The 9,791-nt window shown below is 50.5% G+C and overlaps 1 long non-coding RNA gene and 1 pseudogene across 1 annotated transcript; both read left to right on the forward strand.

Moving 5' to 3' along the window:
- The first annotated feature begins 2,285 nt into the window (after window positions 1–2,285).
- On the forward strand, window positions 2,286–5,877 carry LOC108298947. Its single transcript, XR_001822765.2, has 3 exons — window positions 2,286–2,486; window positions 2,996–3,045; window positions 5,261–5,877. It is a non-coding gene; the product is annotated as an uncharacterized LOC108298947 (long non-coding RNA).
- Window positions 5,878–8,288: 2,411 nt separating this feature from the next.
- LOC108298946 lies at window positions 8,289–9,348 on the forward strand (annotated as a pseudogene).
- Window positions 9,349–9,791: the final 443 nt, after the last annotated feature.

The following is a 9,791-nucleotide window of genomic DNA, read 5'->3' on the forward strand; positions in this document are numbered from 1 at the left end:
TGAGGCCTGCGGGTGCCACCGCCTGCCTGGAGCTGAGGTTTACCTGAGGCCTGTGACTGCTGCAGCCGGATGGCAGTGATGCGGCCTGAACACAAGTCTGTCCTGCAGGGCCGCAGTTTCCCTTCCAGTGTGGGGCGGGTGGAGAGGCTTCCTCTGTGGGTGCCAGCCTGGCATCAGGGGCTGAGTTTCTGCTCGGTGCTGGGTTTTCCTGAAGTGGGCCTGATCCTGGGCTGCAAAGCAAAGTCCTATGCGGGCTTCCTTGTCCTTCCCCAAGAGGGCGTTCCGGGTTAGGGTTTGGCAGTCCATTCTGCGGAAGAACGAATGGAAACGCGTGGGAACCAGGGTAGCGGATGTGTAGCCTCCCTGTCATTTCCAACCTAGAGCTCTATGCGTCAGCCTCCTCAGACAGTTACCTCCAGCTAAGACCTGGATCTTTCGCATCAGAACAGATACATGAATACATACACATTCTCCGGTCTCGAATCCTTACCTACCCGCGTTGTGTTTTCGCAGCGATCCCATTGTGCCTGGCTCACTCCCATGCGCTCTTCCTAGAAGTGAGGTGGTGCCGTCCTGAACATCGGCCCAGCAGCTGCGGCCTGGGGTTTTGGAGTGATCACGAATGGGCAAAGCGTTTGGGCTCCTGGGACAAAGCTGTCAGTCAAACCTGGCTGAGTCTCCGCGGTCCCCAGCAGATCCTGTTGGAAAGAAGGAAGCAGACAGCAACATGAAGAGGAAGCGAGAGCGGCCCGGAGCGCATCCTGGGGCCTGGGAATACCCTCATGGTGATTAGACCCCTCCCACTCTCCTCTTCCTGATTGCATGTCTTTATTTATTTATTATTATTATTTTTTAAGATGGGGGTTTCACCATGTTGGTCAGGCTGGTCTTGAGCTCCCGACCTCAGATGATCCACCCACCTTGGCCTCCAGAGTGCTTGGATTACAAGTGTGGGTCTACTTTAGGAGGGTCTCTTCTGTTTTTTTGGTCTGTTGGGCTCTTTATGCTTTAGAACCATGGTATTTAGAAATTAAGGCCTGACGTAGCTCCTATTGTAACAAGGCTTCTTTACCTACTTAGACCATATACATTTCACAGGATTCTCTTTTTCTTTCATTCTAGTTCTTTATATTTCTACCTGCACATTCTGCCTGATGAAGTATATTTAAAATTGTTTTTCTCTTTAAGAAGACTTTATTGGCTGGGTGTGGTGGGTCACACCTGTAATCCCAGCTCTTTGGGAGGCCACGAGGATTGCTCGAGTCCAGCAGTTAGAGCCCAGCTGGACAAGAAAGCAAGACTCTGTCTTTGCAATAACAAAGGCTTTATTATGGAACATTGCAAATATATACCAGAGTGTCTAGTGAAGAATTAGACAGTGAATCCCAGCTGTGACCATTACAAAACTCATGGCAGGTCTTGCTTTTCCTATAAACGACCCTCTTGCTTCATCCAACCCTGTGCTGGATTTTTTTGAAGCAAAACCCAGACACCATCCTACTTTATTTGTAAACACTTCGTTATGCATCCGTAAAGAATAAACACCGAAAACGTAACCAAGTCCATGTGGTAATCCCTTGATAGCATCAAATATCTGGTCAACGTGCAGACGTCGCTACTGTTCTAGAATCCATGTGGTTTGTTTGAATCGAGATGCAAACAATGCCTACACTTGCATTTGCTTAAGTTTCTTTCTTTTCTTGATTAAGTTCCCTTTAGATTTCTGTTGCTTTTCTTTTCCTTGCAGTTAATTTCGTTGAAGACTTTTTAAATATGCCAGAACTGCCTGGCTGGTGTCATTCCACATGTTCCTCTAACCCTTTTATTTCTTGTAAACTAATATTCAGGTACAGATATTGCCCTGCATTTTATAAAGTCCAGCACAAGGTCCGCAAATGGAAATAGGGGATAACTGGAACCTGCCCTGTGGGTGACTGAGCTTTGCGTGTGACGCCGTTGCCCTCTGTGTCCCCTCCCCCTACAAAGACTTTTTTGGCTGTGTACAGTGGCTCAGGTTACGGATACTCCTGGGCTTGTGGAGAAACAGAACTGTGCTCTGATGACCCCCACCCCTCCCATGGGGAGGTTCTAATCGTGCCTGGCTTTGGGGGCTGTGTCATGACCTCCCACCTTCTGTCTCCTGTGTGCTCTGCTCTGCCAAGCTGCTGAGCCTTTGCAGTTCAGGATCCGCACTCAGGAAAGTCCCTCCTGGAAGGTGACCACCGGCCATGGGTTGGGACTGTGGTCTTGTATTCTGAAGTCCCTTAGTCGGGCCTAGGGTGGGCAGGTATGAAGCTGTGGTGCCGTCGTGTTTGTGGTGGCAGGTGAAGTGTCTTGTGCCCGTCTCTTTCCAGCCTGGGGGGCAGTATGAGCTCTTCGCTGTGGTTGCACACGTGGGAATGGCGGACTCTGGTCATTACTGTGCCTACATCCGGAATGCTGTGTATGGAAAATGGTTCTGCTTCAATGACTCCAATATTTGCTCAGTGACAAATGTCATCCACAATTGCCTCCTGCCTGGGATGGGCCACCTCTAACAAATGCTGGGCCCTGGGCTGCATGGATCTCCGAGATCAACACACCGTGGACCCATTGTCTGGGTGTGGGGCCTTTTATGAGAGTTCAAGCCTTTTTTGGCCTGGAGTCCCCATGTGGTTTGCACCTCTGTTCACTTCCCTCCACTTCTAAGTGTTTGGTGCCCTAGGCTCGTGCTCTGTAGCTTCATGCTTTGTGGGAAATGTCTAGAGAGCAAGCAGAGTTAGAAATGTGTAAGTTAGGATCTGGGATAAGCATGACCAGGTTTAAACACAGGGACAAAGGCCCTAGAAAGACTTCATTGCCCATGACATCTTGCCGCTGATACTCCAGGCTCTTGGGAGCTGCTAGAAGTGGGCTTGTCTGGAGGATGAGGAGCACATTCTAGCCCCCTGTCCTCTGTGGGTGCTCACAAGTGTCAGCTGGTGGCTGCTTAACCTCATTTGATTCCAGCTTCCAGTTGTCCTGGGAAGACATCCAGTGTACCTACGGAAATCCTAACTACCACTGGTAAGAAACGTATTTGGATAATGGGAGCCCGATGAGCTCATATAGGGTCCTTGGAGCCGCATGAAATGCCCGTGGATCCCCCTGTGATTGACATGCTGACGGCTCACGGTCCGCCTCATCTTCAGCACTCACCTCGCTCCTCCGCTTGTCTCACAAGTCACACTCCAGGAATATTAAAGCAAAGATCACAACTGTTTTTTTAAATGTTATTTTTAGAGATAGGGTCTTGCTTTGTTGCCCAGGCTGGAGCACTGTGGCGTGTTCGGAGCTCACTGCAGCCTTGAACCCCTGAGCACAGGTGATCCTGTCACCTCAGCCTTCTGAATAGCTGGGACTACAGGCATGCACCACCACGCCTGGCATATTTGATTTGATTTGATTTCATTTGATTTGATTTTTTTATTTTGTTTATTTTTATTTTTTATTTTGAGACAGAGTTTCACTCTTGTTACCCAGGCTGGAGTGCAATGGCACGATCTCGGTTCACCGCAACCTCCGCCTCCTGGGTTCAAGCGATTCTCCTGCCTCAGACTCCCGAGTAGCTGGGACTACAGGTGCGCGCCACCATACCCAGCTAATTTTTGTATTTTTAGTAGAGACAGGGTTTCATCATGTTGACCAGGATGGTCTCGAGCTCTTGGCCTCATGATCCACCTGCTTCGGCCTCCCAAAGTGCTGGGATTACAGGTGTGAGCCACCGTGCCCGGCCATCCTGGCATATTTTAAAAAAATGTTTGTAGAGATGAAGTCTCGCTGTGTTGCCAGGCTGGTCTCAAAACCCCTGGGCTTAAGCCATCTGCCCATTTCAGCCTCCCAAAGTGCTGAGATTACAGGTGTGAGCCACCGTGCCCGGCCACTGGTTTTTAAAATTGTTTGCTTACATAACTTGCTATAACATTAGACTATGAACTCTTTTGGGGGAAGGATGACTTTTTTCGTATTTCTTTGGCTTGCATTAGTAAGTATCAATAAATATGTTTATAACCAATGACCACAGAGGAGAAGCTGGAGAGAGAAAGGCTGGATGAAATTAAAGCAGAGAGACTTTGTAAGTTTTCTTAGCTGAGCTTTGAGGTTGTACGTCAGAAATGCTATCTGAGGTGATTTTCAGCTACAGAGATAGGCCTGGTCATTTGAAAAGTAACGGATTAGATGAAGCTCGCGTTTGAAATCTTCATTCTGCTTTTCATCTTTCTCTCCTGTTTATTCTGAGCATCCTCTTAGACACCCAATCTCTGCCACTGAGTGGCTGCCATTGATTTCCCTGTTACTGAGATCAGAGGTTGGCAGCCTTCCCCTGTAAAGGGCTGGAGAGAAAGTTCTTCAGGCTTTGTGGTCTGTACAGTGTCTGCTGCAGCCACTGAACTCTGCCCTGTGGAGCAAAAGCAGCCGCAGGCAGTACTGGGGCGAATGAGCATGGCTGGGGGCCAGTTAAATTTATTTCCAAGAAGGGGCTTGGAGGCTGGGTGTAGGCTTACACCTTTAATTCCAGTAGTTTGGGAGGCCAAGGCAGGAGGATCACTTTCAGCCAGGAGTTCAAGACCAGCCTGGCAACAAAGCAAGACCCATCTCTACAAAAAAATTTAAAAGTCCTAGCTAGGCATAATGGCACACACCTGGAGTCCTAGCTACTCAGGAAGCTAAAGCTGAGGCAGGAGGATCACTTGAGCCCAGGAGCACGAGCCTGCAGGGAGCTATTATTGTGCCAGTGCTCTCCAGCCTGGGGACAGGGCAAGAACCGGTCTCATCAAAAACCAAACAGTGCATATTCTCACTTACAAATGGGAGCTAAATGCTGGGTACTCATTGACTTAAAGATGGCAGCAAGAGACACTGGAATCTACTGGATGGGGAAGGGACGGGGGGTGAAAAACTAACTGTTGTGTGCCATGCTCATACACCCCTGACAAACCTGCACGTGTGCCCGCTGAATCTAAAATACAAGTTGAAAGTTTATTTAAAAAACCCGACAGGGCTGGATTTGGCTTGTGTGCCTGGAGCTTGTTAGCCTCTGTTTTAGATATTAACTAACAGAAACTTAGTGCTTATCTTCCCAGGCCGTCTATTTTGTTCCTCTCCGAGGTGATGGATAGACAAAGGCCCGATCCAGCTGCCTGGATGTTAGCTGACACTTGTCCCATCATGGATGAATGAAGCATCCTTTTCTGATGAAGCTTTCATGCTGCTGTGCTGATGCATCTTCTCTTCTTTCTAGGCAGGAAACTGCGTATCTTCTGGTTTACATGAAGGCGGAATGCTAATGGATATGCCCAAAACCTTCAGAGGTGGACACACTGTCACTTTCCACTTCCGTCCTGGATCTATGGAGCCTTCTAAGAGGCTTTGAAATGAGGAGAAGAATTGTTTTCCAACTATATAATTGAGGCTTATTTATAATCAGGGATATTATCAAAATATTTAACACAGAAACCCTGTAGGACCTGATCAGTCAGGATGGACGCTTTCACCAGCGGACCCGGCCATGTGGCTGCTGGGTCTTGGGTGCTCCCTGCTGTGGTCAGCCCTTTAGTTAGGAGCCTGTGGGAGGTCCAGGTGCCCCAGGGAGGAGAGCAGTGGCAGTGGGGGGCATCTGGATGCTAAGGGTCAGTGGCAGTGGGTATTTCAGTATTTCACAACTGCTGTGCCCAGACTTGTGTGTACCGGCTGAATATCAGTGCTGTTTGTAATTGCTCAGTTTTAGAACCAGTATTAATCCATATAAATCAAGCATTTTGTAACTGTTATTCTTTTATTCAGCAAACATTTATTGACAATCTGTCCTCCATAAGACAGTGTGATAGCACAATAATGAATAAAATTCTTTTCCACAAAGGGAGTTTGCAGTTTATTGGGGGGCATAGGCCTTGTGCTATAGGAATTCAAAGGACAGGGAAGTCACTTCTGTTGTGGGGCCCTGGGAGGAGGCTCCAGGCTGGAAAGGCTTAGGTTGGAGATCCCGATAGGGGCAGCGTAAGGAGTGGACTGTCTGCAAAAGGCCGTGCTCAGCATTCAGAGAGCATCCACACACTCAGCTCTTCTCCTCCAGGGGTGGGGAAGGCTGGGGATGGGAAGGTAGGTGGAGCTCAGCACATGGAGGTATCCAGCAAGGCTTGGAAGCTTGCATCTGAGGTGGTGGGTGGTGAGGGAGCCCTGAAGGGGTGTGAGAAGGAGAGGAGGGCCCAGTTGTGTTCTGCTGACATCGATCTGCTGCTGGGGTTAGAGACTGGAAAGCCAGCACAGTCACTGGCGTCACTTTGGGGGAAGAGTGAACGTGGCTGGTGAGAGAACAGGGGCCCAGGGAGAGCCCAGCACCAACCTGGGAGGTGAGCCCCTGGGTGTGCCACCCCCACTTTACAGATGACGTGATGGAGACATTTAGATGTTTAACTTTTGTTCAAGATTCCACACTTGATAAGCGGCAGACCAAACTCCCAACTGAAGATGTAGGTCATTTCTTTACTGTTTTGTTTGTGTTGTTAACAATGATTAGCCCTACAAGAGTAAATTATTGTAAAATCTTCAAACAACGTAGATAAGGAGGGAATCCCTTCCTTGGAGCTTGCCCTTGTCAGACGGCTGGATGAGTGTCCTGGGGCGTCCATAACTAACTGCCAGGGACTGGGTTTCTTGCTATGACAGAAATGCACGGTGTCCCAGCACCGGAGGCCGGAAGCCCACATTTGAGGGGCACAGCTCCTAACTGGTTCCTGAGGCTCCGGAGGAGGCCTGTTCCCTGCCTCTCAGCTTCTGCTGCTTGCCAGCAATTGTTGTCATTCATTCGCTTACCGCTGTGTCACTCCAGCCACTGCCTCCATCTGCATGCGGCCTTCTCTTTTCTTTGCAGAGATGAGGTCTTGTTCTATTGCCCAGGCTGGAGTGCAGTGGTGCGATCATGGCTCACTGCAGCCTTGAACTCCTGTGCTCAAGTGATTCTCTTGCCTCAGCTTCCCAGTAGCTGAGACTACAGGCACGTGCCACCATGCCAGCCTACTTTTTAAATTTTGTTTATTTTTGTAGAGATGGAATCTCACTATGTTTCTCAGGGTGGTCTTGAACTCCTGGCCTCAAGCAGTCCTCCTGCCTCAATCTTCTGGAGTGCTGGGATTGCAGGTGTGAGCCACCGTGCCTGGCCAGTTCTGGTTATATCTACACAGGCATCAATCAGTCATCAGGGCTCAGCAACCTCCAAGGACGTGATAGATGAGGAAGCATGTGATGGCCCCATCCATGCCAGCCCAGGGTCTAGGATGTGTGTGGTCTGAGAGCTTCTGAATGGTCACTGGGTCCACTCAGCCCCAAGCCCAGCTCCACTGAGCAGCTCCGAGTGAGGTTGCCTTCCCTCCAACTGCCCATGTCAGTCTCTGGGACTGTCCTCTCCCGAGGCTCAGAGGAAGGAGGTCTCTCATCACCCCAAGGTCATCTGCTGCTCATGCCCAGACTTCAGTGGGCCTGAGGACACTCGGGAACAAGGGACATTCTCACATGAAGACACATCCTGCAGAGTACTGTTGGAGGATTAGGGATTCATGCAGGGGCCATGTCCCCCCTCTGGGAGCATGGGCCAGCTGAACTGATCTGGGGTGGGCAGGACCCCTCTTGTGTTGGGGGACAGCTCAGCTGGTTGGGATTGTCATTGACCATGGTGACAGGATTAGGTTGAGTATCACAAAGGCCCTGGACCCTTAGGTGTGTGGGGAGCTTTGCTGAAAGCACAGAGTTCATGGCTTTCACCCTCCCTCTGTTTTCGGTGTTCGGGTCCCCTGCAGGGCATCGTCTTCATGGCCAGAGCAGCCTGGCCCTGTCCTCAGGCCCTGTCCTGCACAGGGTCATTGTGGGAATACTGGGCTCATGCCCATCACAGAAGGGACTCCTTTGGGGCCCAGATGCAAACGACAGCATCTCGAGGCTGTCACCATTTTGGTGACACCTCCCAGTGTGGCCGGGTGGTGTCAGGCTCCTGGTCAGGAAGGTGAACTTCCCTCCACCTCAGCCATTCGCCTTGGACTGAGGAAGGCAGGTGGGGTTGACACAGGGGTGACTTCTAATGAATGGGGGTGCTGCATTTGTTCCTCCGCCTGAGCCTGTCAAGAAGAATGAGGTCGGGACACTCCGCCTGCGCCTCCCTCCCTGCCTGCCTCCTCCAGGCAGCCCCGGGCTGCCGCGGTGTGCCGGTGCTGGGCCTTGCCTCGCCAGCCATGGGGGAAAGGGGTGCCGTGGGGCGCTGGTGGCGGCGGCGGCGGCGAGGGCGGGGGGCGCAACGCGGATAGGCCTGGCGGGGCTGCAGGAAGAGAACTCAGTTACACATCACGAAGTCAAATGCCAGGGGAAACCATCAGCCAGAATCTACAGGAAAGGAGAAGAGAAAAGAAAGGCTGGGAACGCGGTACGGAGCGCCATGAAGTCCGAGGAACAGAAGATCAAAGATGCCAGGAGAGGTCCCCTGGCACCTTTTCCAAACCAAAAATCTGAAGCAACAGAACCTCCAAAAACTCCACCTTCGTCTTGTGATTCCGCCAATGCAGCCGTCACCAAGCAAGCCCTGAAAAAGCCCATCAGGGGCAAACAGACACCCCTGAAAAAAAGCCCAAGGAAAAACGCAACAGAATCACAAACTTACGGATTTCTACCCTGTCTGAAGGAGCTCCAGGAAGAGCAAAGCTGAACGGCAGTCTGAAGAAAGGAAAAGAATAGATGAATTGATTGAAAGTGGGAAGGAAGAAGGAATGAAGATTGACCTCATCGGTGGCAAAGGCAGGGGTGTGATTGCCACCAAGCAGTTCTCCCGGGGTGACTTTGTGGTGGAAGACCACGGGGACCTCATTGAGATCGCCGGCGCCAAGAAGCGGGAGGCTCTGTACACACAGGACCCTTCAGGAGGCTCTGTACACACAGGACCCTTCCACGGGCTGCTACATGTACTATTTTCAGTATCTGGGCAAAGCCTACTGCGTGGATGCAACTAGAGAGACAAATCGCCTAGGAAGACTGATCAATCACAGCAAAGGTGGGAACTGCCAAACCAAACTGCATGACATCGATGGTGTATCTCACCTCAATCTCATCGCCTCCCGAGACATCGCGGCTGGGGAGGAGCTCCTGTATGGCTATGGGGACCGCAGCAAGGCTTCCACTGAAGCCCACCCATGGCTGAAGCATTAACCCGCCGGCCCTGTGCCCTCCCGCCCCACCTTGTCTTCTTCAAAGGACAAAGTGCCCTCAAAGGGAATTGACTTTTTTTTTACACACTTAATCTTAGCAGATTACTTCAGATGTTTTTAAAAAGTATATTAAGATGCCTTTTCACTGTAGTATTTAAATATGTTACAGGTTTCCAAGGTGGACTTGAACAGATGGCCTTATATTACCAAAACTTTGATATTCTAGTTGTTTTTGTACTTTTTTTGCATACAAGTCGAATGTTTGTGCTTCCCGTGCATGCAGTCCAAGACTCAGCACAGGTTTTAGAGGAAGAGTCAAACATGAACTAGAAAGCCAGGCGAGTCTCCTTTCTCCAGTGGAAGAGCCGGGACCTTCCCCCTGCACCCCGAGGGCACCTCAAGGAAGACGCTGCCTCCCAGTGGCCTGGACGGGATGTTTCCAATCTCTTGTTCTAACATCTCGACAGGTGCTCATTGGAGTGTATGAATATTTTTTAAAAGGTTTTGCAGTAAGCTAGTCTTCCCCTCTGCTTTCTTGAAAGCTTCCTGAGCCCCAGGCCCTGAGCACAGGCCAGGCATGGATTTCCT

Source organism: Cebus imitator, unplaced genomic scaffold (genome assembly GCF_001604975.1).
Source record: "Cebus imitator isolate Cc_AM_T3 unplaced genomic scaffold, Cebus_imitator-1.0 Scaffold1255, whole genome shotgun sequence".
NCBI lineage: Eukaryota > Metazoa > Chordata > Mammalia > Primates > Cebidae > Cebus > Cebus imitator.